Source organism: Triticum dicoccoides, chromosome 5B (genome assembly GCF_002162155.2).
Source record: "Triticum dicoccoides isolate Atlit2015 ecotype Zavitan chromosome 5B, WEW_v2.0, whole genome shotgun sequence".
NCBI lineage: Eukaryota > Viridiplantae > Streptophyta > Magnoliopsida > Poales > Poaceae > Triticum > Triticum dicoccoides.
This window is the reverse complement of record NC_041389.1, coordinates 7,166,034-7,172,967: the sequence shown is the minus strand read 5'-3', so window position 1 is coordinate 7,172,967 and position 6,934 is coordinate 7,166,034.

Sequence of the window (6,934 nt, the reverse complement as noted above, 5' to 3'; positions counted from 1 at the left end):
TCAGTACAACCAACGACGTCGTCCGCACTCTCCTCCTCCAAGCAAATCTCCCACCTGCGTTTTGGGTTGAGGCCCTCCACACTACGACCCACCTTTTAAATCGCCGCCCCTCCACTCACACCACCCCTCATACACCATACTTTGTCCTCACCAGTGCCCATCCCACCTATGGTCATCTTGGGTCTTTTGTTGTCTTTGTTTTCCAAACTTATATGCCACAAGTCCCCACAAACTTGCTCCTCGCTCCACACGGTGTGTTCTCTTCAGCTACCGTTTAGAACACAAGGGGTATCGGTGTTTTGATCTTCACACGCGTAAAGTCATCGTCTCTCGCCATGTTATTTTTGGCGAATCGGTTTTTCCCAACGAGCGTTCCACACGCCCGGTCACCAACCACTCTTCCGCACCGAATCCCACCTCGGATCCCGCACCTGTTCCCCACCTGCGCGCAATCCCCTCCGGGATCCCCCATCCTTGGACGCCTGGTTGCGTCCCCGATCCTCTTCCCGATCCGCTCCACCCGTCCATGTGCACCACGTTGCTCCCTGCCGCCCCACTTCCTCGATCGTGCCTTCCATCAGCGCCACCACGCACCACGCGTCCTCCCCTGATGCGCCCTCCCCCGATATCCCTACCCAATCTACCCCCGATCGTCTCGGATCCCCCGCTCACCTCGGATCGACCCCCGATTCGCCTTCCACCTCTACTGCATGCCGCCCCATCGAATCTCCCTCGCATTCTGTTCCAGCCACTCCTTCACCACCATGTTGCTCCGTTGTCCCGGTCGCTCCTCCAGCAAATGCACATAAAATGACGACCAGCACAAAATGTGGTTTTGCCCAACCTCATCGTCTCTTCACCCTAACAACCTTTCATGCTATTTCCCCCTCCCTGCCGCGTATAAATCCGCTCTCAAAGACCCCAATTGGCACAATGCTATGCTTGATGAATTTCATGCTTTGGTAATGAACAAAACTTGGTGTTTGGTTCCTCGCCCTGCACGTGTCAACGTGGTCACTGGAAAATGGATTTTTTGGCACAAACTGCACCCGGACGGCACCTTGGCACGTTACAAGACACGGTGGGTTCTTCGTTGGTTGACGCAACAAGCTGGCGTTGATTATATGGAGACGTTCAGTCGAGTGGTGAAACCGGCCACCGTTCGGGTCGTCCTCAGCATTGCCACTGCGCAAGCTTGGCCCATTGACCAACTGGGCGTCAAGAACGTGTTACTCCATGGATATCTCAGTGAGATTGTCTACTCTGCTCAACCGGCTGGCTTTCTGGACGCCTCCTATCCCAACCATGTTTATCTCCTCTAGAAATCCCTTTATGGTCTCAAGAAAGCTCCATGCACATAGTTTTTGCAGTTCAAGTCATTCATCCTCTCCTTGGGCTTTGTCTCTTCTAAATGTGACACGTCCCTCTTTATCTTACACCGCAGCTCCTCCATGGCCTACCTTCTCCTCTACGTGGATGACATTATTCTCACCTCCAACACCTCCTCTACCCTGTCCTCTGTCGTCGCCTCCCTTAAGGCCGAAATTTCCATGTCGGACCTTGGTGACATACACCATTTTCTTGGTGTCAACGTGACCCGCACCTCCTCCGGTCTCTTTCTTTCCCAACAGCAGTACCTCCTGGAGATCTTGGATTTTGCCAATATGCTCAATTGCAACCTGATTTCGACTCCCGTTGACACCAAGGCCAAACCATCCACCCTTGATGGTGCCCCTCTCTCCATTCCCACACACTACAGAAACTTAGCCGGCACCCTTCAGTATCTTACCCTTACTCGACCGAATATATCCTACGCCGTTCAACAACAATGTATATTCATGCACGCTCCCCGTACCTCGCATCTCCAACTCGTCAAACGAATCCTCCGGTACCTTCAAGGCACCTCCCACTATGGCATGCAGTTCTACAGATCGTCTTCTCAGGAGTTGCTTGCTTATTCTGATGCGGATCGGGTCGGATGCCCTGACACCAGAAAGTCCACGTCCAACTTTTGCGTGTTCCTTGGGCCCAATCTCTCATCCTAGTCTTCTAAATGATAGCCCACTGTTTCTCGCTCTAGTGCCAAAGCAGAATATCGAGTCGTCGTGAACTTCGTCACCAACACGGGGGAAAGTCTTCTGCTTGTATCTTCATGGCCCATCAGTCCGGCCCATACCAAATAGCTCGGACACCCGAGGACCCCCTAATCCAGGACTCCCTTAGGGGGTGCACCAGCCCCTTTGTGGCTGGTGTGTTTCCCCTCTTGGCCCATAAGGCCCATATCTTTTGCTGGGGGTGCTCGAAACCCCTTCCGGTGAGCCGATAAGTACCCGGTGCATCCCGAGACACTTCTGGTGTCTGAATACCATCGTCCTATGTATCAATATTTACCTCTCAGCCATTTCGAGACTCCTCGTCATGTCCGTGATCTCATCCGGGACTCCGAACAACATTCGGTCACCAAATCACGTAACTCATATAATACGAAATCGTTATCGAACGTTAAGCGTGCGGGCCCTACGGGTTTGAGAACTATGTAGACATGACCGAGACACCTCTCCGGTCAATAACCAATAGCGGAACCTGGATGCTCATATTGGTTCCTACATATTCTATGAAGATCTTTATCAGTCGAACCATTATGACAACATATGTTATTCCCTTTGTCATCGGTATGTTACTTGCCCGAGATTCGATCGTCGGTGTCTTCATACCTAGTTCAATATCGTTACCAGCAAGTCTCTTTACTTGTTCCATAAAACATCATCTTGCAACTAACTCATTAGTCACTTTGCTTGCAAGGCTTCTTATGATGTGTATTATCGAGAGGGCCTAGAGATACCTCTCCGATACTCGGAGAAGCGGTGGCGCGTTTGCCGGAGGAGGAGGGAGCAACACCACGCCTGCTCGTAGAGGAGGCAGCAGCTGCAGCTTTCTTCAATGATGTGGCCCTCTTTGCCGCTGTGTCCGCCTCTAGTGCCTCCGCGGCTGCGTGCCTCGTCTAGCGCATGGGCCCAGCTTGGGCCCCTTGCCGCTACGTGGCCTTGTTAGGGCGAACTGGCCCATTTGAGCCGGCCCATCGCAAGACACGCCTTTTCTTCGGGACCGAGGACTCGTCCGCCCAGACGCTGGCCGACTCTTCGGCCACCTCCACGGCGGGGGGAGCCCCGACGCCAGTACCACTGCTCTCTCCAGCAGGCTCCAACCACTTGAGGAATCTCTGTTCCTCTACGGCTTCCTCGGCCTCGTCCTCCGCAGCGCGCAGCTGCCGGCCTCCGCCACAAGGTCTGCCTCCTTCGCCCTGGCGGCAATATACGCTAGCTCTTGCTCGGTGGTGGGGCGGATGAGTTCTGGCTCGTCGCGGACATGGCCCGCCGACAAGTTGTCGAAGAATTGATGCATGTCCTCCACCTTTGGCTCGGCACAGGTTGGATCCAGGCCATGAGCATTGAAGGCATGCATTGCGGCAATAATCTCGGTCTGGCGAGAGTTATTGCTCATCGGGTGCACCCCTGTCGGCAACCTGAATTGGTGGCCTTTGATACGTCTCCGTCGTATCTACTTTTCCAAACACTTTTGCCCTTGTTTTGGACTCTAACTTGCATTATTTGAACGGAACTAACCCGGACTGACGCTGTTTTCAGCAGAACTGCCATGGTGTTATTCTTGTGCAGAAATAAAAGTTCTCGGAATGACCTGAAAATCCACGGAGCAACTTTTCAGAATTAATAAAAAATATTGGTGAAAGAAATAGCGTCAGGGGGCCCACACCCTGTCCACGAGGGTGGGGGCGCGCCCCCTCCCCCTGGGCGCGCCCCTGCCTCGTGGGCCCCCTGGACATCCACCGACCTCAACTCCAACTCCATATATTCTCTTTCGCGGAGAAAAAAATCAAAGAGGAAGTTTCATCACGTTTTACGATACAGAGCCACCGCCAAGCCCTAATCTCTCTCGAGAGGGCTTCTAGAGTCCGTTCGGAGCTTCGGAGAGGGGGATTCATCGCCGTCGTCATCATCAACCATCCTCCATCACAAATTTCATGATGATCACCGACGTGAGTGAGTAATTCCATCGTAGGCTTGCTGGACGGTGATGGGTTGGATGAGATTTATCATGTAATCAAGTTAGTTTTGTTTGGGTTTGATCCCTAGTATCCACTATGTTCTGAGATTGATGTTGCTATGACTTTGCTATGCTTAATGCTTGTCACTAGGGCCCGAGTGCCATGATTTCAGATCTGAACCTATTATGTTTTCATGAATATATGTGAGTTCTTGATCCTATCTTGCAAGTCTATAGTCACCTATCATGTGTTATATGATCTGACAACCCCGAAGTGACAATAATTGGGATACTTCTCGGCGATGACCATAGTTTGAGGAGTTCATGTATTCACTATGTGTTAATGTTTTGGTCCGGTTCTCTATTAAAAGGAGGCCTTAATATCCCTTAGTTTCCATTAGGATGTGGCACACCGGCTCAGAGAAAACGGAATGCCCCGTATTCTAGCCCAGAGATCGAGGAGAAGTCTTCTGGAATATGACACTGCTTAGCATAGAACAAACAAGCTTTCTATTATTACACGAATATGAATACAAGGTCTCCGATATTACAATGAATAACATCGGCACAGCGACACTATGCCATCCTCAGTTGCTCTATGCAAGCAGCAGAACAACTCGAAGCAGCGGAATAACTCTAGTAGCGGAATAACTCTAGGAGCGGAACAATGGCGAAGGTGGTGAAACTCCACTCCGCAGGGACTCTGGCTAGAACGCTTATCCTAGCTCGCAAACAAGGACTCCACAGCAAACAAGCAATCAAATCCGGAATGACCTGCAAGCTGGCATGACACGCCAGGTCAGTACATTGAATGTACTTGCAAGCTCACAATAAACATAAACATAATGACAAACAATATTAGGACATTTAACCATTTAGGCAACAATGCAACCATACATCCAACATACTGTGATTATGCTCAACAGGTACTCATTCTCCTGACTGGCTTACCAGATGTGACCAATAAACATGATAATACCAAAAACACACTCGTGATCCTTGTGGCGATCACAACCCGACCAACTCGTGGCCCATGATCCTTACGGCGATCACAACCCGACCAACTCATGGCCCGTGATCCTTACGGCGATCACAACCCGGCCAACTCATGGCCAACTCAACACGATGGCCTCACTGCCATCCTTGGTGCAATTTAGTGTGCATATTTATTAAGTGTTGACCCATGGTGTACCCTACTTTCGAGCGTGTCCGTAACTGTGGACTCGGCTATCGATAAATTAAAAACACTCTGCAGAGGTTAGTACATTGTACCCACACTACAGAACCCATGGCCTTGCACTCCCATTCGGGTGCACCAACGGCGTTCTGACGAAACCATTTCATTGTAATGACACTCTCCCGGCCCTCCCGACTCAGACCCAAATGGGCTAGTCCTGGTTGGCCCCATGTCTACCTCCAGACACCTCGACCACCGTGGTGTCCCATCCCACTCTGGGACATGGATCCAAAAACTAACTTACAACGGGCTCACAAGGTTATGCTCACCTACTGGGCCAGGGTACAACACACCCATAACCTTCCCTAAATTGAGGCACCGAACATAGGCACGACAATGAAACGCATTAAGGTCGTCCCATACCGGCAAATGTGGTTGCACTGGGAAAGACTCGTTTCAGCGGCACCACGACCCGGTCAACAACATGTTCAAGTTGAATTATTAATCCAGTTCAACTTAATGTGAAAAGAAAATAACCGGTGTCGTACTGCCATACTATGCATCACTTAACATACGCATCACATAACCGTGCAAAGACTGCACCAACCACACTCCTACGGAGCCATCATAAACTCATGCTACTATTCTGGTTAAAACCTCTCTTTACTTATACCAGAACCATTTCTAGCATTATCATCATTATACCTCATGCAAAAATAATATTTAAATTACTCATCAAACTCTATGACCATATTATTTATTCATCATTAGCAACTAAGTTCTCCTTATCTTGCCAACCATATTTACTTCAAATATACTGAAGTTCAAGTATTTTTAACATGACAAGCATTTAACAGAATATAATCATTATATAACTAATTTAAATGCATAAATATTCATAAGTTCAAGTAGAAAAAATTCACAAATATTGGAGTGGCACTATGAAAATGTCATTGTGGCTTGCCTAGGGATGAAGAAGGCACCGGGAAGAAGTGCGGTGAAGCCGCGGAAAGATTTGCCGGAAACAGTTCTCTCTCGAAGGGGTTGTTTACGCGCAAAGGCAAAAAGGACATTTCGAGTATGTCAAACCATAATGAAAATGATACTAACAGAAAGGGATCGACGAAACGAAGAAGTGAGCGTTGGTTTCACCTCATTTGGAGCTACGGATAAAAAGATACGAGGGGTTGAAGTTCAGGGGCTTTTCTGCAAAACTTTCATCACAAATAAGTCCCTGAGTGGATAAGACAGAAGCGCAAAACAGAAACACGCTTTCGGTCAGCGAAAACGTATTCTGCGGAATACGTTTCCACTTATCCACTGGTCAATGCGGGGCTGGCGGCTCAGAGGCTTATAGGTGGGGTCCACGCGCAGGGGATGGGGCCCGCCTGGCCAGCTGGCCAGGTCAACGCCCCTGTCTTCTTCTTCCTCGTCCCGCTCCTGCACGGGATAGAGAACGCAGGGGAGGGCGCGTCACCGGCGACGGTCCGGCCGTCCCCGGCCGACTCTGGCGAGGGCGAAGCCACCGGCGGGCTCGGAAGACCACGCCGCTTCCATTCAGAGAGGAGACAGGCGTCGGGGAGAGCTAGGGTGGCCGCAGCGACGGGGACTATAGAGGCGGCGGCTGGATGAGGGGCACGGCCCTACAGGGGCTTCGGCGACGAGGGGAAGGGCAGGGACGACTCGCCGGAGTGT